Below are 23,047 nucleotides of genomic sequence, written 5' to 3'. Positions count from 1 at the left end.
CCACGTGGCGCAGCGGGATTCGCTGCGGCCGGCGGCACGGTTCCGTCCGGCGCGCGGAGGGACGAAGGCTAGGGTTTCGACTGCATTCGTTTATCGGGAGGGTCACATATTTATAGGTAGAGGGAGCTAGGAGAGTCCAAATGAGGTGCGGTTTTCGCCCACACGATCGTGATCGAACGACCTACAGCATGGAAGAGAGTTTGGTGGGTTTTGGGCTGGTTTTGAGGGGGGGTTTTGCTGCACACTCAAATGGCCTTTGTGGATGCCCGGTTAACCGTTGGAGTACCAAACGACCTCCAAATGGAACGAAACTTGACCGGTGGTCTCCGGGTGGTATACCAAGGCCACTTGACAAGCCTCGGTCCATTCCGAGAATGTTTGACACCCGCTCACGAAAGAAAACAAGAGGGGTGCGCCGGAGGAGATAGGAGCGCCGAATTGCAAAACGGACAACGGGGAAAATGTTCGGATGCATGAGACGAACACGTATGCAAATGCAATGCACATAATGACATGATATGCAATGCATGACATGAACAAAATGCAAAAACAAAAAACAAAACCCGACCACGAAGGGAATATCATATCACATAGCCGAAAATGGCAAGAGTTGGAGTTACAAATATGGAAAGTTACATCCGGGGTGTTACATCTCTGCAGAGGGAGCCCCCCTCCCACGCACAAGTGGAAGAACCATGCTCCGCGCTGGCCGTCGACACTGCCGAGGAGCGGCTATGCCCGTGCACAAGCGAAAGCACTATGCTCCGCGCTGGTTGTAAACAACTGAGGGCGGCTTCACGGTCGTACCAACCTCAGGGAGTCCCAGAGCTCAGCGTTCGGCCTCACCGCAACGCCTCCCTCGGGAGAGCCGCGCGAGGGGGCTGGGCACGGGGGCTGCGCTCGGGTCACGCCCAAGCGTACGCCACCCAACCAGGTCTCCCAGACCTGGGGGCTGCCCTCGGGTCACGCCCAAGCGCACGCCACCAACCAGGTCTCCCGGACCTGGTCGTCGCATGCCCCTCCTGAGCCGAGCCTTGGCGAGGGCAAAGGTATAGAGATTGTTTGCATGTTAAGGGGGACTCCTGAGCATCGCGACTCAGGAGCCTAACTGGTCACGTAGCCCCTCACTCCTTGGTCCGTCCTGGTCTCCGCTCGGCCCAACGGCGGTTGAGGTATGGGAGGGGCCGGGCTCTGCCGACGTAGAACATTAACCTATCCTCGCGTACTCTCCCTATAAGCTGTTTGCGCGTCAAGGGGGACTCCTGAGCATCGTGACTCAGGAGCCTAACTGGTCACGTAGCCCCTCACTCCTTGGTCCGTCCTGGTCACCGGTCGGCCCAACGGTGGTTGAGGTATGCGCGGGGCCGGGCTCTGCCGACGCATAACACAAACAAAATAGGAAGAAAATCGCAAAATACCGAAGCAAATATTACAAGACATATTGTCCTCACGATATCAAATGGAAGTTTTAACGCCTCCACGAGGCCTGATGCGTATTGCAGGAATGAAACAGGAAAGCAGCCGTAGGTCACCCCTGGACACTGCCATCGCCTGCAGAAGGTGCTCCTCCCTTGGTAGTGTCGACTTCACCTGCACCGCCAGCTGCAGGATCGGTGGCATCGCCGGTCGAGGGCGCGAGGACGAAGCCGCGGAACTTCTTCAGCAGGGCCTCCACCTGACCTTTCACGGCTGCGGCGGTGGCCGCACAATGTTCATCAGCTACAGGCTCCAGCAGCTCGTCGAGACGAGCATTTGGGTCGCGAAGGGACTTGTCAAGTCGGGCAGTTGCCGAGGCAGCGTGGGGAAGCGGAGACGCCCACGTCCAATCAACCGCCACGCGTCAACCGAGGCCGCGGGCTTTTGGGGCCCGCGGCGCTACGCGCTTGACCTTTGGCTTCGCCTCGAAGCCAAGCCCGAGCGCGCCTTGGGCCCGGGGGCTACTGTCGGCGTTCTGGGAATGGGGGTCCCCAGACTTGCCTGCCTGCGGCCCACGGCGTGGCTGAGCTAGCAGGCCCGTACGGCCCATCTTCATCGACAAGGAATCCAAGACCCTCGCGAGGGGCCAAGCCTCGTGAGGCGGACGACGAAAGACCTCCTCAAGAGCGGCCTCGCCAGGCAGGCTCATGAGGGGCGGAGAGATCATTGCAAGGCAAACCTCGCGAGGTCCTCGTGACGTGAGCCATGCCGATCGAGACCAGGTGGGCGCCACGCGGGCGCCAGCGCGTGCAGCGTCCTTGTTTCCTCTTTGGTGCCAAGGGGGCAAACGCAGGCACGGAGTACCGAGGCATCAAGCAAAGGTTTCCATATCGGAGCAACGAGACCAAGACCAGCAGGACGGCAAGACGGAGGTCACCATGGAGCCCAAGACGGCGTCACCACCAGTGCCTTTCGCAGGCGAAGACTGCTTTTGTCAGGATAAGCTGTACTAGTTGTCCCCTTTCAAATTAGCTGTTGTTGGCTCCCTTCCCGCTCACTATTTGGGAAGAGGACCAGGGCCTATATAAGCAGGACTAGCCACCACAGTAGAGGGAAGAGAGGAGTCAAGAACTCATTCAGAGGCATCTCACCCACACAAGTTCGTCAAGCACAAGAACACCTCAACCTCTGGAGGTTGTTCTTCCCCTTGTACTGTTCATCATCAGCCCAAGAGGCAATCCACCACCACCACACTAGAGTAGGGTATTACACCACAACGGTGGCCCGAACCAGTATAAATCTTGTGTCTTTGTCTTGTTAGTTCGTCAAGTTCGTCCGCGAGATCTTAGAGAGCTAGGGCATGGATCGGTAGGGAGGAGATCTTCGCGCTCACCCCAGTGTTCAAACCTCGAGGGTTTTGCCGGAACCCGTGATCCGACAGTTCTCCTCGATCTTCTTGGAGATCTATTCGATGTAACTCTTTTTGCGGTGTGTTTGTCGAGATTCGATGAATTGTGGGTTTATGATCAAGATTATCTATGAACAATATTTGAATCTTCTCTAAATTCTTTTATGTATGATTGGTTATCTTTGCAAGACTCTTCGAATTATCAGTTTGGTTTGGCCTACTAGATTGATCTTTCTTGCAATGGGAGAAGTGCCTAGCTTTGGGTTCAATCTTGCGTTTCTCGATCCCAGTGACAGAAGGGGAAACGACACGTATTGTATTGTTGCCATCGAGGATAACAAGATGGGGTTTATATCATATTGCTTGAGTTTATCCTTCTACATCATGTCATCTTGCCTAATGTGTTACTCTTTTCTTATGAACTTAATACTCTAGATGCATGCTGGATAGCGGTCGATGTGTGGAATAATAGTAGTAGATGCAGGCGGGAGTCGGTCTACTTGTCGCGGACGTGATGCCTATATACATCATCATGCCTAGATATTCTCATAATTATGCACTTTTCTATCAATTGCTCGACAGTAATTTGTTCACCCACTGTAATACTTATGCTATCTTGAGAGAAGCCACTAGTGAAACCTATGGCCCCCGGGTCTATTTTCCATCATATTAATCTCTCGTCAACTACCTATTTCCGTCGCCGTTTATTTTGCAATCCTTACTTTTAATCTTTATCATAAAAATACCAAAAATATTATCTTATCATCTCTATCAGATCTCACTTTTGCAAGTGGCCTTGAAGGGATTGACAACCCCTTTATCGCGTTGGTTGCAAGGTTCTTATTTGTTTGTGTAGGTACGAGGGACTTGCGTGTGGCCTCCTACTGGATTGATACCTTGGTTCTCAATAGCTGAGGGAAATACTTATGCTAGTTTGCTCCATCACCCTTTCCTCTTCAAGGGAAAACCAACGCATGCTCAAGAGGTAGCAGTCTGCTCTGTATCTAAGGCCAGGGCAGGGATGATTGTTGAATCTTGAACGGGGCCAGATGGTGGATACGACAGGTTTCCTTCTTATGGATGAGGAGCGGTCAAGGTTGAGAACCCTTCATAGATCAAGTTTCCTCGGATATCCATGACGTAATTCAGATTTCCAAACCTGATCTGATGACCAGGGGTGTAGCTATCGATCTGTTCAAGGTGGCCAATTGAATTGGCACGCAGAGCAAAGCCGCCAAACACAAAAAGTTGACCAGGGAGAAAAGTTTCCCCGGAAACAGCATCGTTGTTGATGATCAAACGAGCCATCTTCTGCCAGCGACACAGTGGAACTCTCAATGAAAGCACCAATGTCGGTGTCAAAACCGGCCGATCTCGGGTAGGCGGTCCCGAACTGTGCATCTGAGATCGAAGGTAATAGGAGACAAAGGGAACACGATGTTTACCTAGGTTCGGGCCCTCTTGATGGAGGTAAAACCCTACTTCCTTCTTGATTACCTTTGATGAGTATAAGGGTTACAAGAGTAGATCTACCTCGAGATCGTAATGGCTAAACCCTAGCTGTCTAGCCTATATGAATTCTGATGGTCTCTACGGACTAAACCCTCCGGTTTATATACACATCGGAGGGGCCTAGGGTTGTACAGAGTCGGTTTGCAGAGGAAGGAAATCACATATCTGGACTCCAACCTTGCCATCCACGTATAAGAGAGTCCTACACGGACACGGGAGAAGGTCTTCTGCCTTGTATCTTCACGGCCCATCGGTCCGGCCCATATCACACAGCCCGGACACCCGAGGACCCCCTAATCCAAGACTCCCTCACCCGCCGGGAGTGAGTAATTCCTTCGTAGGCTCGCTCGTCAGTGAGGAGTTGGATGAGATTCATCTTGTAATCGAGTTAGTTTTGTTAGGGCTTGATCCCTAGTATCCACTATGTTTTGAGATTGATGTTTTTATGACTTTTCCATGCTTAATGCTTGTCACTAGGGCCCGAGTGCCATGATTTCAGATTTGAATCGTCTATGTTTTCATCATTATACCTATGTACTAGATCCGATCTTGCAAGTCACATTCACCTATTACGCGTTATGATCCGTAAACCCCAGTGTGACAGTTGTTGGGATACTTTCCGGTGATAAACGTAGTTTGAGGAGTTCATGTATTCACTATGTGTTAATGCTTTGTTCCGGTTCTCTAATTAAAAGGAGGCCTTAATATCCCTTAGTTTCCTTATGGACCATGCTGCCACTAGGAGGGTAGGACAAAAGATGTCATACAAGTTCTTTTCCATAAGCACGTATGACTATTACAGAATACATGCCTACATTATATTTATGAACTGGAGCTAGTTTTGTATTGCCCTAGGTTATGACTGTTATATGTCTTGGGGAACGCAGTATTTCAAAAAAATTACCTACGATCACGCAAGATCTATCTAGGAGATGCGTAGCAACGAGATGGGAGAGTGTGTCTACGTACACTCGTAGACCGAAAGCGGAAGCGTTTAGTAACGCGGTTGATGTAGTCGAACGTCTTCACGATCCAACCAATCCAAGTACCGAACATACCGCACCTCCGTGTTCAGCACATGTTTAGCATGATGACATCCCTCGAGCTCTTGATCCAGTTGAGGACGAGGGAGAGTTCCGTCAGCACGATGGCGTGGTGACGGTGATGATGATGTTACCGGCGCAGGGCTTCGCCTAAGCACTACGATGATATGAGCGAGGTGTGTAACTGTGGAGGGGGCACCGCACACGGCTAAGACCAATCTTGGAGTGCCCCCTGCCCACGTATATAAAGGAGGGAGGGAGAGAGGCTGGCCCTCCTAGGGGCGTGCCAAGTGTAGGGAGTCCTACTAGGACTCCCAAGTCCTAGTAGGATTCCCTTTCCTTTATGGAGTAGGAAAGAAGGAAAGGAGGGAGAGGGAGAAGGAAAGGGGGGGCCGCGCCCCCACCCCTTGTCCAATTCGGTTTGGGCAGGGGGGAGATGTGCGCCACCTCGTGGCCCTTCTTCCCTCTCTGCACTAAAGCCCAATAAGGCCCATTAACTTCCCCCCACGAATTCACGTAACTCTCCGGTACTACGAAAAATACCCGAATCACTCGGAACCATTCCGATATCTAAATATAGCCTTCCAATATATCGATCTTTACCTCTCGACCATTTTGAGACTCCTCGTCATGTCCTTGATCTCATCCGGGACTCCGAACAAAATTCGGTCATCAAATCACATAACTCATAATACAAATCGTCATCGAACGTTAAGTGTGCGGACCCTACGGGTTCGAGAACTATGCAGACATGACCGAGACACATCTCCGGTCAATAACTAATAGCGGAATCTGGATGCTCATATTGGCTCCTACATATTCTACGAAGATCTTTATCGGTCAAACCGCATAACAACATACGTCATTCCCTTTGTCATTGGTATGACTTGCCCGAGATTCGATCGTCGGTATCTTCATACCTAGTTCAATGTTGTTACCAGCAAGTCTCTTTCCTCATTCCGTAATACATCATCCCGTAACTAACTCATTAGTCACATTGCTTGCAAGGCTTATAGTGATGTGCATTACCGAGATAGCCCAGAGATACCTCTCCGATACTCGAAGTAACAAATCCTAATATTGATCTATGCCAACCCAACAAACACCTTCGGAGACACCTGTAGAGCATCTTTATAATCACCCAGTTATGTTGTGACGTTTGATAGCTGATACGTCTCCAATGTATCTATAATTTTTGATTGTTCCATGCTATTATATTACCCGTTTTGGATGTTTATGGGCTTTATTATACACTTTTATATTATTTTTGGGACTAACCTATTAACCGGAGGCCCAGCCCAAATTGTTGTTTTCTTGCCTACTTCAGTGTTTCGAAGAAAAGGAATATCAAACGGAGTCCAAACGGAATGAAACCTTCGGGAGCGTGATTTTTGGAACGAACGTGATCCAGGAGACTTGGAGTTGAAGTCAAGGAAGCTTCGAGGTGGCCACGAGGCAGGGAGGCGCGCCTGCCCCATGGGCACGCCCCACCCTCATGGGCCCCTCGTGGCTCCCCTGACCGACTTCTTTCGCCTATATATATATATATCCATATATCCTAAAACCATCGAAGAACAGAATAGATCAGGAGTTCCGCCACCGCAAGCCTCTGTAGCCACCAAAAACCAATCGGGACCCTGTTCCGGCACCCTGCCGGAGGGGGATCCCTCACCAGTGGCCATCTTCATCGTCCCGGCGCTCTCCATGATGAGGAGGGAGTAGTTCACCCTCGGGGCTAAGGGTATGTACCAGTAGCTATGTGTTTGATCTCTCTCTCTCGTGTTCTTGAGATGGTACGATCTTGATGTATCGCGAGCTTTGCTATTATAGTTGGATCTTATGATGTTTCTCCCCCTCTACTCTCTTGTAATGGACTGAGTTTTCCCTTTGAAGTTATCTTATCGGATTGAGTCTTTAAGGATTTGAGAACACTTGATGTATGTCTTGCATGTGCTTATCTGTGGTGACAATGGGATATTCACGTGATCCACTTGATGTATGTTTTGGTGATCAACTTGCGGGTTCCGATTGTGAACTTATGCATAGGGGTTGGCACACGCTTTCGTCTTGACTCTCCGGTAGAAAGTTTGGGGCACTCTTTGAAGTACTTTGTGTTGGTTGAATAGATGAATCTGAGATTGTGTGATGCATATCGTATAATCATACCCACGGATACTTGAGGTGACATTGGAGTATCTAGGGGACATTAGGGTTTTGGTTGATTTGTGTCTTAAGGTGTTATTCTAGTACGAACTCTATGATAGATCGAATGGAAAGAATAGCTTCGTGTTATTTTTACTACGGACTCTTGAATAGATCGATCAAAAAGGATAACTTTGAGGTGGTTTCGCACCCTACAATAAATCTCTTCGTTTGTTCTCCGCTATTAGTGACTTTGGAGTGACTCTTTGTTGCATGTTGAGGGATAGTTATATGATCCAATTATGTTATTATTGTTGAGAGAACTTGCACTAGTGAAAGTATGAACCCTAGGCCTTGTTTCAACGCATTGCAATATCGTTTGTGCTGACGTTTATCATTAGTTACCTTGCTGTTTTTATAATTTCAGATTACAAAAACCTTTATCTACCATCCATACTGCACTTGTATCACCATCTCTTTGCCGAACTAGTGCACCTATACAATTTACCATTGTATTGGGTGTGTTGGGGACACAAGAGACTCTTTGTTATTTGGTTGCAGGGTTGCTTGAGAGAGACCATCTTCATCCTATGCCTCTGACGGATTGATAAACCTTATGTCATCCACTTGAGGGAAATTCGCTACTGTCCTACAAACCTCTGCACTTGGAGGCCCAACAACGTCTACAAGAAGAAGGTTGTGCAGTAGACATCAAGCTCTTTTCTGGCGCTGTTGCCGGGGAGGTGAGTGCTTGAAGGTATATCTTTAGATCTTGCAATCGAATCTTTTAATTTCTTGTTTTATCACTAGTTTAGTCTATAAAAGAAAATTACAAAAAAAATGGAATTGAGTTTGCCTCATATGCTTCATCTTTTTAATATCTTTCGTGAGAATGATGGAAAGGAAAATTGTGCTCAAGTGCTAGAAGAAGAAGTCTATAAAATGTTTGGCACTAAATCTTTGAATGATGAGCATGATTGCAGTGTTGTTAGTATGAACTCCTTGAATATCCATAGTACTAATGATGATTGCACTAGTCATGATGAGAATATATCTTATAAGCATGTCAACTTTTGTGGAGTGCATAGAGTTTGCAAGTACATACCAAATAGGGAAAATAGATTTTGCAAGAGGCATAAGTATTTATAAACTAAATGGTTGCAATAAAGGCTAAATGTTAGTGCTGAAAATTTAAAATATCTTCACCGTACTTGTGAACTTTGCAATGAACATGGTCATTTAAATATCAAATGCAAATTGTTTCATGATCGAATCGTGTCCAAAAATTGTGATGACTTGATTTCCCTTGCACATCATAATGAACTTAGTTTGCTTTTGGGTTATGAAGAAATGAAACGTCAAACTAAGCATATTCCAGAATATAACCTTGAGAAATTCCTCGATATTGATCTATAAGAAATGTATATGTATTGTGCGGTGAATTGCATTGAAAATCCTTATATTGCCAATTACATAAAGAAAAGAAAACAAATAGAAGATGAAGAGAATACTAACGAAAGGGAAGAGACTTCCCAATATTCTCCTATTTATTTCTTATGATGAATCAGGTAACGAGGAGGAGCCTTCTATTCAACCAATCTCATTAATAAGGAGCTCCAAAAATAGGATTGAACCCACACATGATGTGAAGAAGAAAAATAAAAGATGGAGGAGCAAGGGTAGAAAGGTATCTCTCCCAAATGATGTTGCTTCTATTACTCATTGTGATGATGATAATTGCTATACTATTGGTGCTATCCATACTATTAATGATGAGAGTGATTATGCTTATGATATGAAAAGGCCCAAGCTTAGGGATGCTATGTTTGATGAGAATGGCATGTTTGAGAATATATTTGCTGCAATTAATGTTTGTCCCAAGCTTGGCGATGCTACGTTTAATGGAGATGATATTTTTTAGTCCCCCAAGTTTTGATGAGCAAATTTATTATGATGATAGCATACCTCCTATTTATGATGATTATTGTGATGACACTTATGCTATAAAGAGTAGTGATGATTATATTTATAAAACTTGTCATGACTATGATTACCCCTTTTCTGAACATTACTCTTTCAATGTGGAAACAATTTATAGTATTCGAGTCTCTTATGATACTCCCACTATTCCGAATGAGAAGAATTTTGCTTATGTGGAGAGTAATAAAATTTCTATGCTTGTAGATCATGAAAAGAATGCTTTAGGTGCTGGTTATATTGTTGAATTCATTCATGATGATACTGAAAATTATTATGAGTGAGGAATATATGCTTGTAGGAATTGCAAGAATACCAAGTTTCCTCTCTATGTGCTTAAAGTTTCGAAGTTATGCTTGTTTTGCCTTCCTATGCTAGTTGATTATTGTTCCCATAAGTTGTTTGCTCAAAAAATCCCTATGCATAGGAAGTGGGTTAGACTTAAATGTGCTAGTCATATTCTTCATGATGCTCTCTTTATGTTTCAATTCCTATCTTTTATGTGAGCATCATTGAAATCATCATGCCTAGCTAGGGGCGTTAAATGATAGCGCTTGTTGGGAGGCAAACCAATTTTATTTTAGTTTCTTGCTTTTTGGTTCTGTTTAGGAATAAATAATCTATCTAGCCTCTGGTTAGATGTGGTTTTATGTTTTAATTAGTGTTTGTGCCAAGTTAAACCTATAGGATCTTCTTGGATGATAGTTATTTGATCTTGCTGAAAATTCCAGAAACTTTCTGTTCACGAAAACAATTGTTAAAAATCACCAGAACATGATAAAATACTGATTTCAATTGAAGCAGATCAATAATCAAATTATCTAGGTCTTCCTATTTTGGTAGAATTTTTGGAGTTCCATAAGTATACGTTTGATACAGATTACTACAGACTGTTCTGTTTTTTGACAGATTCTGTTTCTATGTGTTGTTTGCTTATTTTGATGAATCTATGAGTAGTATCAGAGGGTATGAACCATAGATAAGTTGGAATACAGTAGATATTACACCAATACTAATTTATAATGAGTTCACAACAGTACCTAAGTGGTGATTTATTTTCTTATACTAACGGAGCTTACGAGTTTTCTGTTGAGTTTTGTGTTGTGAAGTTTTCAAGTTTTGGGTAAAGATTCGATGGACTATGGAATAAGGAGTGGCAAGAGCCTAAGCTTGGGGATGCCCTGGATGGCATCCCCTCTTTCGTCTTCATTCATCGGTAACTTTACTTGGAGCTATATTTTTATTCACCACATGATATGTGTTTTGCTTGGAGCGTTATTTTATTTTCTTTTGTCTTGCTTTCTGTTTGAATAAAATACCAAGATCTGAAATTCTTAAATGTTAGAGAGTCTTCGCATAGTTACATAATTATTTAACTACTCATTGATCTTCACTTGTATCTTTTGGAGTAGTTTGTCATTTGCTCTAGTGCTTCACTTATATCCTTTTAGAGCACGGCGGTGGTTTTATTTTGAAGAAATAGATGAACTCTCATGCTTCACTTATATTATTTTGAGAGTCTTTAGAACAGCATGGTAATTGCTTTGGTTATGAATTTAGTCCTAATATGATGGACATCCAAGAGGGATATAATAAAAACTTTCATATAAAGTGCATTGAATACTATGAGAAGTTTGATTCCTTATGATTGTTTTGAGATATGAAGATGGTGATATTAGAGTCATGCTAGTTGAGAAGTTGTGAATTTGAGAAATAATTGTGTTGAAGTTTGTGATTCCCGTAGAATGCATGTATGGTGAACCGTTATGTGATGAAGTCGGAGCATGATTCATTTATTGATTGTCTTCCTTATGAGTGGCGGTCGGGGATGAGCGATGGTCTTTTCCTACCAATCTATCCCCCTAGGAGCATGCGCGTAGTACTTCGTGTTGATAACTAATAGATTTTTGCAATAAGTATGTGAGTTCTTTATGACTGATGTTGAGTCCATGGATTATACGCACTCTCACCCTTCCACCATTGCTAGCCTCTCTTATACCGCGCACCTTCCGCCGGTATCATACACCCACCATATACCTTCCTCAAAACAGCCACCATACCTACCTATTATGGCATTTCCATAGCCATTCTGAGATATATTGCCATGCAACTTAGCACCGTTTCGTTTATTATGACACGCTCCATCATTGTCATATTGCTTTGCATGATCATGTAGTTGACATCGTATTTGTGGCAAAGCCACCATTCATAATTCTTTCATACATGTCACTCTTGATTCATTGCACATCCTGGTACACCACCGGAGGCATTCACATAGAGTCATATTTTGTTCTAAGTATCGAGTTGTAATTTTTGAGTTGTAAGTAAATAAAAGTGTGATGATCATCATTATTAGAGCATTGTCCCAGTGAGGAAAGGATGATGGAGACTATGATTCCCCCACAAGTCGGGATGAGACTCCGGACAAGAAAAAATAAATAAAAGAGGCCAAAGAAGCCCAACTAAAAAAATAAAAAAGGTGGCCATAAAAAAAAGAAGGCCAAAAAAACAAAAAAAAATTAGAGAAAAAGAGAGAAGGGGCAATGCTAGTATCCTTTTACCACACTTGTGCTTCAAAGTAGCACCATGATCTTCATGATAGAGAGTCTCCTATGTAGTCACTTTCATATACTAGTGGGAATTTTACATTATAGAACTTGGATTGTATATTCCAATGATGGGCTTCCTCAAAATGCCCTAGGTCTTCATGAGCAAGCGAGTTGGATGCACACCCACTTAGTTTCTTTTTGAGCTTTCATACACTTATAGATCTAGTGCATCCATTGCATGGCAATCCCTACTCACTCACATTGATATCTATTGATGGGCATCTCCATAGCCCGTTGATACGCCTAGTTGATGTGAGACTATCTTCTCCTTTTGTCTTCTCCACAACCACCATTCTATTCCACCTATAGTGCTATGTCCATGGCTCACGCTCATGTATTGCGTGAAGATTGAAAAAGTTTGAGAACATCAAAAGTATGAAACAATTGCTTGGCTTGTCATCGGGGTTGTGCATGATTTAAATATTTTGTGTGATGAAGATAGAGCATAGCCAGACTACATGATTTTGTAGGGATAGCTTGCTTTGGCCATGTTATTTTGAGAAGACATGATTGTTTGTTAGTATGCTTGAAGTATTATTGTTTTCATGTCAATATTAAACTTTTGTCTTGAATCTTATGGATCGGAATAGTCATGCCACAATAAAGAAAATTACATTGAGAATTATGCTAGGTAGCATTCCACATCAAAAATTCTGTTTTTATCATTTACCTACTCGAGGACGAGCAGGAATTAAGCTTGGGGATGCTGATACGTCACCAACGTATCTATAATTTTTTATTGTTCCATGCTATTATATTACCCGTTTTGGATGTTTATGGGCTTTATTATACACTTTTATATTATTTTTGGGACTAACCTATTAACCGGAGGCCCAGCCCAAATTGTTGTTTTCTTGCCTATTTCAGTGTTTCGAAGAAAAGGAATATCAAACGGTTTCCAAACAGAATGAAACCTTCGGGAGCGTGATTTTTGGAACGAACGTGATCCAGGAGACTTGGAGTTGAAGTCAAGGAAGCTTCGAGGTGGCCACGAGGCAGGGAGGGGCGCCTGCCCCCCAGGGCGCGCCCCCACTCTCGTGGGCCCCTCGTGGCTCCCCTGACCGACTTCTTTCGCCTATATATATCCATATATCCTAAAACCATCGAAGAACAGAATAGATCGGGAGTTCCGCCGCCGCAAGCCTTTGTAGCCACCAAAAACAAATCGGGACCTGTTCTGGCACCCTGCCAGAGGGGGGATCCCTCACCGGTGGCCATATTCATCATCCCGGTGCTCTCCATGATGAGGAGGGAGTAGTTCACCCTCGGGACTGAGGGTATGTACCAGTAGCTATGTGTTTGATCTCTCTCTCTCGTGTTCTCGAGATAGTACGATCTTGATGTATCACGAGCTTTGCTATTATAGTTGGATCTTATGATGTTTCTCCCCCTCTACTCTCTTGTAATTGATTGAGTTTTCCCTTTGAAGTTATCTTATCGGATTGAGTCTTTAAGGAGTTGAGAACACTTGATGTATGTCTTGCATGTGCTTATCTGTGGTGACAATGGGATATTCACGTGATCCACTTGATGTATGTTTTGGTGATCAACTTGCGGGTTCCGATTATGAACTTATGCATAGGGGTTGGCACACGCTTTCGTCTTGACTCTCCGGTAGAAAGTTTGGGGCACTCTTTGAAGTACTTCGTGTTGGTTGAATAGATGAATCTGAGATTGTGTGATGCATATCGTATAATCATACCCACGGATACTTGAGGTGACATTAGGGTTTTGGTTGATTTGTGCCTTAAGGTTTTATTCTAGTACGAACTCTATGATAGATCGAACGGAAAGAATAGCTTCGTGTTATTTTACTACGGACTCTTGAATAGATCGATCAGAAAGGATAACTTTGAGGTGGTTTCGTACCCTACAATAAATCTCTTCGTTTGTTCTCCGCTATTAGTGACTTTGGAGTGACTCTTTGTTGCATGTTGAGGGATAGTTGTATGATCCAATTATGTTATTATTGTTGAGAGAACTTGCACTAGTGAAAGTATGAACCCTAGGCCTTGTTTCAACGCATTGCAATATCGTTTGTGCTCACTTTTATCATTAGTTACCTTGCTGTTTTTATAATTTCTGATTACAAAAACCTTTGTCTACCATCCATACTGCACTTGTATCACCATCTCTTCGCCGAACTAGTGCACCTATACAATTTACCATTGTATTGGGTGTGTTGGGGACACAAGAGACTCTTTGTTATTTGGTTGCAGGGTTGCTTGAGAGAGACCATCTTCATCCTACGCCTCCCACGGATTGATAAACCTTAGGTCATCCACTTGAGGGAAATTTGCTACTGTCCTACAAACCTCTGCACTTGGAGGCCCAACAACGTCTACAAGAAGAAGGTTGTGTAGTAGACATCAATAGCACACAAGGTGTTCCTCCGGTATTCGGGAGTTGCATAATCTCATAGTCAGAGGAACATGTATAAGTCATGAAGAAAGCAATAGCAATAAAACTTAATGATCATTATGCTAAGCTAACGTATGGGTGTTGTCCATCACATCATTCTCTAATGATGTGATCCCGTTCATCAAATGAAAACACATGTCTATGGTCAGGAAACTTAACCATCTTTGATTAACGAGCTAGCAAGTAGAGGCATAGTAGGGACATTATGTTTTGTCTATGTATCCACACATGTATCAAGTTTCCGGTTAATACAATTCTAGCATGAATAATAAACATTTATCATGATATAAGGAAATATAAATAACAAATTTATTATTGCCTCTAGGGCATATTTCCTTCAGTCTCCCACTTGCACTAGAGTCAATAATCTAGTTCACATGGTCATGTGATTTAACACCAATAGTTCACATCTTTATGTGATTAGTTCACATCACCATGTGACTAACACCCAAAGGGTTTACTAGAGTCAATAATCTAGTTCACATCATCATGTGATTTAACTCCCAAAGAGTTATCATGTTTTGCTTGTGAGAGAAGTTTAGTCAACGAGTCTGTCACATTGAGAGCCGTATGTATTTTGCAAATTTTCTATGTCTACAATGCTCTGCACAGAGCTACTCTAGCTAATCGCTCCCACTTTCAATATGTATCCACATTGAGACTTGAGTCATCCGGATCAGTGTCAAAGCTTGCATCGACGTAACCCTTTACGATGAACTTTTTGTCACCTCCATAACCGAGAAACATGTCCTTATTCCACTAAGGATAATTTTGATCGTTGTCCAGTTATCCACTCCTAGATCACTATTGTACCCTCTTGTCAAACTCATGGTGAGGTACACAATAGGTCTGGTACACAGCATATCATACTTTATAGAACCTATGACTGAGGCATAGTGAGGGAGTCCTGGATTAGGGGGTCCTCGGACAGCCAGACTATATACTTTGGCCGGACTGTTGGACTACGAAGATACAAGATTGAAGACTTCGTCCCGTGTCCGAGTGGGACTCTCCTTTGCGTGGAAGGCAAGCTTGGCAATTCGGATATGTAGATCTCCTCCCTTGTAACCGACTCTGTGTAACCCTAGCCCCCTCCGGTGTCTATATAAACCAGAGGGTTTAGTCCGTAGGACAACAACAATCATAACCATAGGCTAGCTTGTAGGGTTTAGCCTCTACGATCTCGTGGTAGATCAACTCTTGTAATACTCATATCATCAAGATCAATCAAGCAGGAAGTAGGGTATTACCTCCATCGAGAGGGCCCGAACCTGGGTAAACATTGTGTCCCACGCACAGTCCGGGACCCCCTACCCGAGATCCGCCGGTTTCGACACCGACATTGGTGCTTTCATTGGGAGTTCCACTGTGCCGTCACGGTAAGGCTTAATGGCTCCTCTTGTTGTCAAGGACAACATTACCTCCGGGTGAGCCCTGGCTGTAGGCCAAACTCTCTGACTAGGCGGCTTCGTCATGACCGCCCGTTCGGCCGACGCGCCGACGATGACTTCTCGGGTCATCAAAAACAGCCTCCACGTCGGCTCGGGATTCACCGAGCAGATGGATCCGGTGGAACTTTCTTCCTTCAACGAGCTCTTGGATCGCATCGCCGCCCTAGGAGTCGCTACGGACTATGATCGGATCGGGCTTAAACACGACCGAAGGGAGATTAACTCTCCGCCGGTCACCCATCAGATAGTGGTGGTGGAGGAGCAATGCAGCGATTCTTCCTCTATTTTGAGGACAAACTATGTCCGGATTCCCGAGCTCTCCGAGTCGGATACCCGTCTACGGGAGGACATGGCCCAAGCTTTGAACCTAGAATCGGACAGCGGGCCAGAAAAATTGGGCAGCATCCCGGAGCCCGAACTGTCAAGCTCAGAAACTCCTCTGCCCCTGGGTCTCAGACCGGGTCAGGGTTTGGACCTAAATCTACCCACCCACCCAGACATAAGTGATCTATCCCACATTAGACAAGAGCCCCAAGAGACAGTACATCACTATTGGGCCAGATTCCTCCTTGTAATGAGCAAGGTTAAGGACTGTCGCGAGGAAGACGCAATTTCATTCTTTTGCAAAAAATGCACGGACAAGGGAATCCTCAATGCCATAAGTCGCCATGACATAGCACACTTCGTTGACTTGGCGGCCATAGTACAGAAGTACTGCGCGATGGAAAGCGCCTGGAAAACCCAAACAAAATTCTGGGAACCTCTGGCTCTCACTAAACCCCCCGTCCGAGCTAAAAGGGTGTACTCTCGTAAGTCACCCGATCCAATTTCAAAGAAACCAAAGCCACTACTGGGCGTGGAACCATATTGGAGGGATGGCTCAATGGGCCATGCAAAATTCATAGTACACCGGACACCATGCCAACACACAGCCTTAGAGCATGTTGGATACTCCGGCAGGTGGCCAAGAGCGGCGAGGATCTCCTCATCAACAATACCACAGAGCACCATCCCACAGAAAATAACAATACAGTATTGACAGTCTTCGAGACTTTCGCCTCAAATAATAGGTGCAAGCGAGCACTTCACAGCCTCGCTGAAGTCTGCCACGTTGCAGCAATAAATCCATGGAACGATACGGCCATAACCTTCAATGCCAGTGACGAACCTCAATTCCGAACAGGCCGAGCACCAGCCGCTCTGGTCCTTAGTCCAATTGTGGACGGTTTCCGGCTTACTAAAGTGCTCATGGACGGTGGCAGCGGATTAAACCTCATCTACGAGGAGACTCTTAACAAAATGGAAATAGACAAGAGCCGCATTGAGCAAAGCAGCACGACCTTCAGAGGAATCATCCCTAGTCGGGAGGCACGATGTGCGGGAAAAATCACACTAGATGTGGTATTCGGCACGCCGAAGAATTATAGGTCCGAAGCACTCCGCGCCGAAAATAAAACCGCCGCACTGGCCCTCGAGGGATTATCCGAAGCCCTCGCCGCCGAAGAACTAACCGCGCTGCGCTCCGTAGTGGATAGGGACGACATGATACTCGACAAAAGACCCAAGTCCACCTCTTTTAAACCAGCGGATGAAATAGTCAAATTCCAGGTCCAGCCAACGGACCCTACAAAAACAGCATCCATCGGGGCACAGCTGAACCTCACAACAGACGCCGCACTACGAGAGTTCTTGCGCGAGAATTGGGACATCTTCGCCTGGCATCCTTCAGACATGCCAGGAATCCCACGCAGGCTGGCCGAGCATAGCCTAAACATTCTAAAGGGATACAAGCCGGTCAAGCAGACTCTTCGACGTTTCTCAGAGCCTAAGCGACAAGCCATGGGAGAGGAGCTAGCCAAGTTACTCGAGGCTGGATTCATTAGAGAAATAAAACATCCGAACTGGCTAGCAAACCTGGTAATGGTACCAAAGAAGGACAAATCCTGGTGCCTATGTGTCGATTTCAAGGACCTTAACAAGGCTTGCCCCAAGGATCCCTTTCCTCTCCCCCACATCGATCAAATTATCGACGCTACCGCAGGACACAACTCATTGTGTTTCCTCGACGCATACTCCGGATACCATCAAATCAAGATGGCGGAGTCCGGTCAAGCCGCAACGGCATTCATCACTCCATACGGCCCCTTCTGTTTTAACACCATGCCTTTCGGGCTCAAAAACGCCGGTGCAACCTATCAACGCATGATTCAGACATGCCTGGAAACACAAATCGGCAAAACAGTAGAGGCATACGTAGACGATGTGGTCATCAAAACCAGACACGTCGAATCTTTAATAGACGACATGAGGCTTACTTTCGACAATCTCCGAACATATGACATCAAGCTCAACCCGGAAAAATGCGTTTTCGGTGTGCCCGCCGGAAAGCTCTTGGGCTTCATCGTTTCCAATATAGGAATTGAAGCAAATCCGGCTAAAATCCGAGCTCTGTCATAGTTGGCTATCCCAACAGACCTTAAGCAAATCCAGAAATTAACTGGATGCATGGCTGCATTAAGCCGCTTTATTTCCCGATTGGGAGAAAAGGCACTACCTCTTTATCGCCTTCTTTGACGTACCGAACACTTCGAGTGGACGGATGCAGCCACGGCCGGATTGGAAGATATAAAAGCCATCTTGGCCAACAACCCAATCTTGGCCGCACTAAATATCGGCGAACCAATGTTGTTATATATAGCGGCAACTCACCAGGTTGTAAGCGCAGTGCTCGTCGTCGAATGAGAGACGGACGGACATAAGTTCCCGCTTCAAAAGCCCGTGTACTACGTATCCACTGTCCTCACCCCATGCAAATCACGGTACCCACACTATCAAAAGATAGCATACGTGGTCTTCATGGCATCCCGGAAACTACGACACTACTTTCAAGAGTGTTCAATCACGGTGGCCTCCGAAGTACCACTCAACGACATAATAAATAACCGCGATGCCACGGGCCGGATCGCTAAATGGGCTATCGAGCTCCTCCCGTTCGACATAACATACAAACCACGGCGAGCCATTAAGTCGCAAGTACTGGCCGATTTCATCACCGAATGGACAGAAGCCGAACTCCCTAAAGAGTAGGGCGCGTACTCCAATTGGATCATGCACTTCGACGGCTCTAAGATGCTGGCTCGTCTGGGGGCAGGCGTCGTCCTGACATCCCCCACCGGAGATACAGTTCAATACGTACTCCAAATATTATACACAGACTCCAACAATGCAGTGGAATATGAGGCCATGTTGCATGGTCTCCGGATGGCAGTCTCCATGGGCATTCAATGCCTAGAGGTGCGTGGGGATTCGAACCTCGCAATATCTCAAATAAATGGAGACTTTGACGCCAAGGACGCAAAAATGGCGGCTTACCAGTACCCACCGCTCACCAAACAATCCCCATTACTTGGCCCTTTGCGGTCTGGGGGCTTGATATGGTCGGACCCCTTAAAGGAGGAAGCCATAAGAAAAAGTACCTATTGGTCATGGTGGATAAATTCACCAAATGGATAGAAGCCAAACCAGTTAAAACGGCCGAGTCCGGACCAGTGATAGACTTCATATCCGGGGTTGTACACCGTTACGGTGTCCCCCACAGCATCATCACCGATAACGGCTCGAACTTTACAGCCGACGAGGTAAAAACTTGGTGCGACAACATGGGCATTAAGCTCGATTATGCCTCCGTCTATCACCCCCAAACAAACGGTCAAGTCGAGCGAGCAAATGGTCTTATTATGAGCGGCATTAAACCTAGATTAGTGTGATCCTTGAAGGAATCAGATACGCACTAGGTTGAGGAGCTCGACTCCGTACTATGGGGGCTGCGGACCACGCCGAATCGCACTACCGGATACACACCGTTTTTTATGGTGTACGGTGATGAGGACATGTACCTAGGGTAGGGTCGCAGGCCTGACCTAAATACCCTCCCCAAGGACATCACTCTAAAGCCAGAAGCATTCGAGGGGTACCATCACCCACTCGACCAGAAACATTTCCACTCGGAAGAATCAAGATCACTCGACCGTAACAAGAAACACTCGACGGACAGAAGACCTAAAGTCACTCTACACAGCAACGGTCGAGCATTAACTCCTAGACTTAATAGCCATTTATAACACTTTATTATGGACGTTACCAGTAACGCCCTCCTCTTGATGTACCTTAAATCATTTGTAACGTGGGCTGGCCGGGGTCCTGGCGCACTCTATATAAGCCACCCCCCTCCACATGCACAAGGGTTCGCACCCCCTGTAACACACACGCATATAATCCAGTCGATCGCCTCAGGGCTCCGAGACGTAGGGCTGTTACTTCCTCCGAGAAGGGCCTGAACTCGTAAAACTCGTGCGTACAGCTTCTCCATAGCTAGGATCTGGCCTCTACATACCTACCCCCATTCTACTGTCAGACTTAGAACCACGACAGTTGGCGCCCACCGTGGGGCCGGTGTCTTAGCAACTTGTTGGAGAAGTTGCAATTTTTCCGATCCCCATCAGCATGGTTTCAGGCGAAGGATTGGCCGAGGGCCGCGAGATCCATCTCGGTGCGCTCGTGTTCATCGCCGATGACTCCGCTTGGCTCCAAGAAGCTCCACTCGACGTTGAGGCGCTCCCCGTCCGTGGGGCAACGCACTTTCGCGCGTGCGTCCGCGGTGTCCTCCTGCGGCAGCCATCGACCCAGTATCGGTCGGCTCCGGTGGCGTCTTCACTCCCTGCTGCCCGCCGGCACAAGCGTTCCGGTCAGTCGAGGCTCCAGTGGTGGGTGAGGCACGCGGTGGCTCGCCAGTCGGCCACCCCCCAAGTCGCGGCAATCGAGCCCGACAAAACTCTCTACAGCCTGTTCGACTGGCTCCGTTAAGACCGCATCCGAGTGCGACAGCAGTGACCCCGCGGCAGAAGTCCTGATGGTCAACGGACCGCGCAGTCCTCCTGGCTTCCCCCGCGACGACGGTGGTGATGGCGGAGGCGATCCGTCGCGTGTCCACGAGGAGTACCGCCCCGAGCCCCTCTCTGCGCAGCAGAGGGAAGAGCTTCGCCGCCGTAACATGGATGCACTTCACACTCCTATCGTTGGAGAAACCCCTGAGGCCCGGGCCTTGGAGGAGGTGCGCCTGGCCAACTTGGCTGAGTGCACTCGACTAGAGAATCTCCAGCACGCACTCGACGAGCGTGCTCGGCAGCGAGTTCCTGAATCCAGTCGACGACAACTTTTTCCGCCGCCAACCCAGGTATATCGAACTCCGATCCAGAATCTCACAGCTGCTGCCCGAATAGCAGAGTCGATTCAACCTTCCCAGTCGGAGGCTGGTAGGGGTTTGATGTAGATCCGGGCTTTGCTCCGGGCGGCGGGGGAGCAGAACACAGCAGTGTCACAGTCTCAGAATAGGATTCATAGTAGATCTATAATGGCAGACACAGTTCAGTCGGCTCACAGCCCAAGATCACCTCCAAGGCGTGAAGGACGTGGAGATCGACAGGATCAGTACAGAAACCGTGAGCAGTATGATCGTCGTCGAGTACCCACTCCTCCCCCAAGGAGTGGGTCATACGCGCCTCGGCAACACGATGACAGGCACCCTCACAGTGGTGGGCGAAGGATTCCAGTCCAGCCCCGGGAGCTGGGCTTTGACGCGAGATCCATTCTCGTTCAAGGTCTGGTTGACACGAACAGAGCACACAGAGATGGTCACGATAGAGATTACCCGACCGGCAGCAGGGTGCATGTTTCAGGTCCCGAGTGTTTCAGCAGAGCCATCAGAGCAGCAGTGATTCCTCCCAACTTCAGGTTGGCGACTGGAGTCAGCAAGTTCACTGGTGAGTCCAAGCCTGACACTTGTCTTGAGGACTACCGAGTGGCTGTGCAGATTGGTGGTGGCAATGATGAAGTGGCCATGAAGCACCTTCCTCTGATGTTAGAGGGCTCGGCCAGAGCGTGGTTGTATCAGTTAGCACCTGGCAGTATTTATAGCTGGGAAGAGCTTGCCCGAGTGTTTGTCAGAACATTTGAAGGTACATGCAAATGGCCAGTAGGGCTAGCAGAGCTACAGTCTTGTGTGCAGAAGTCGAATGAAACTTTGAGAGATTATATCCAGAGATGGATCACGTTGCACCACACGGTGGAGAATGTGTCTGATCACCAAGCAGTTTGTGCCTTCAAGGAAGGCGTCAACTATCGAGAATTGAATCTGAAGTTCGGTCGGACCGGAGATATGTCTCTGAGTCGAATGATGGAAATTGCCACCAAGTATGCTAATGGTGAAGAGGAGGATCGGCTCCGGAGTGGCAAGCACAAAACAGTCGCCCACGAAACCGGGGGAGGGAACTCCAGTCCGAAGCAGAAGCGCAAAGCCGAGCCAGCTGCTCCCGGAGAAGCCTTAGCAGTGACTCAAGGAAAGTTCAAGGGGAAGCCCAAAGGGCCATGGAACCCCAAGAAAGTAAAAGATCAAGATGGAAATGATGTGTTGGATTTACCATGCCACATTCACACCAAAAAAGATGAGGAGGGTAATCTCATTTACCCGAAACATACCACTCGACAATGTCGGCTCCTAATCCAGCAATTCCGAGAGAAACAGCCCAAAGAGAAGGAGAAAGAATCAGAAAAAGTTGAGGATAAGGAAGAGGACGATGATGGTTACCCCCACGTCAATTCAACTCTGATGATTTTTGCTGATGTTGAGAGCAAAAGTCGACTGAAATTCATCAACACAGAAGTGAACATGGTCGCTCCGGCGACGTCCAGTTATTTGAAGTGGTCTCAGACTGCCATTACATTCGACCAGTCTGATCACCCAACACACATAGCCACCCCTGGGAGGCAAGCGTTGGTGGTCGACCCAGTCGTCAAAGGCACTCGGTTGACTAAGGTTCTGATGGATGGTGGCAGTGGCCTTAATATACTGTATGCGGAGACCTTGAAAGGAATGGGCCTTCCGATGTCCAGACTCAGTGAAAGCAATATGAGTTTCCATGGAGTTATTCCTGGCAAGAAGGCTGAGTCACTCGGCCAGATCGCCCTTGATGTGGTTTTCGGTGATTCCAAGAATTACCGCAAAGAAAAGTT

The sequence above is a fragment of the Triticum aestivum genome, chromosome 5D (genome assembly GCF_018294505.1).
Source record: "Triticum aestivum cultivar Chinese Spring chromosome 5D, IWGSC CS RefSeq v2.1, whole genome shotgun sequence".
In the NCBI taxonomy this organism is placed as follows: Eukaryota; Viridiplantae; Streptophyta; class Magnoliopsida; order Poales; family Poaceae; genus Triticum; species Triticum aestivum.
Note: the sequence above shows the minus strand (reverse complement) of the source record.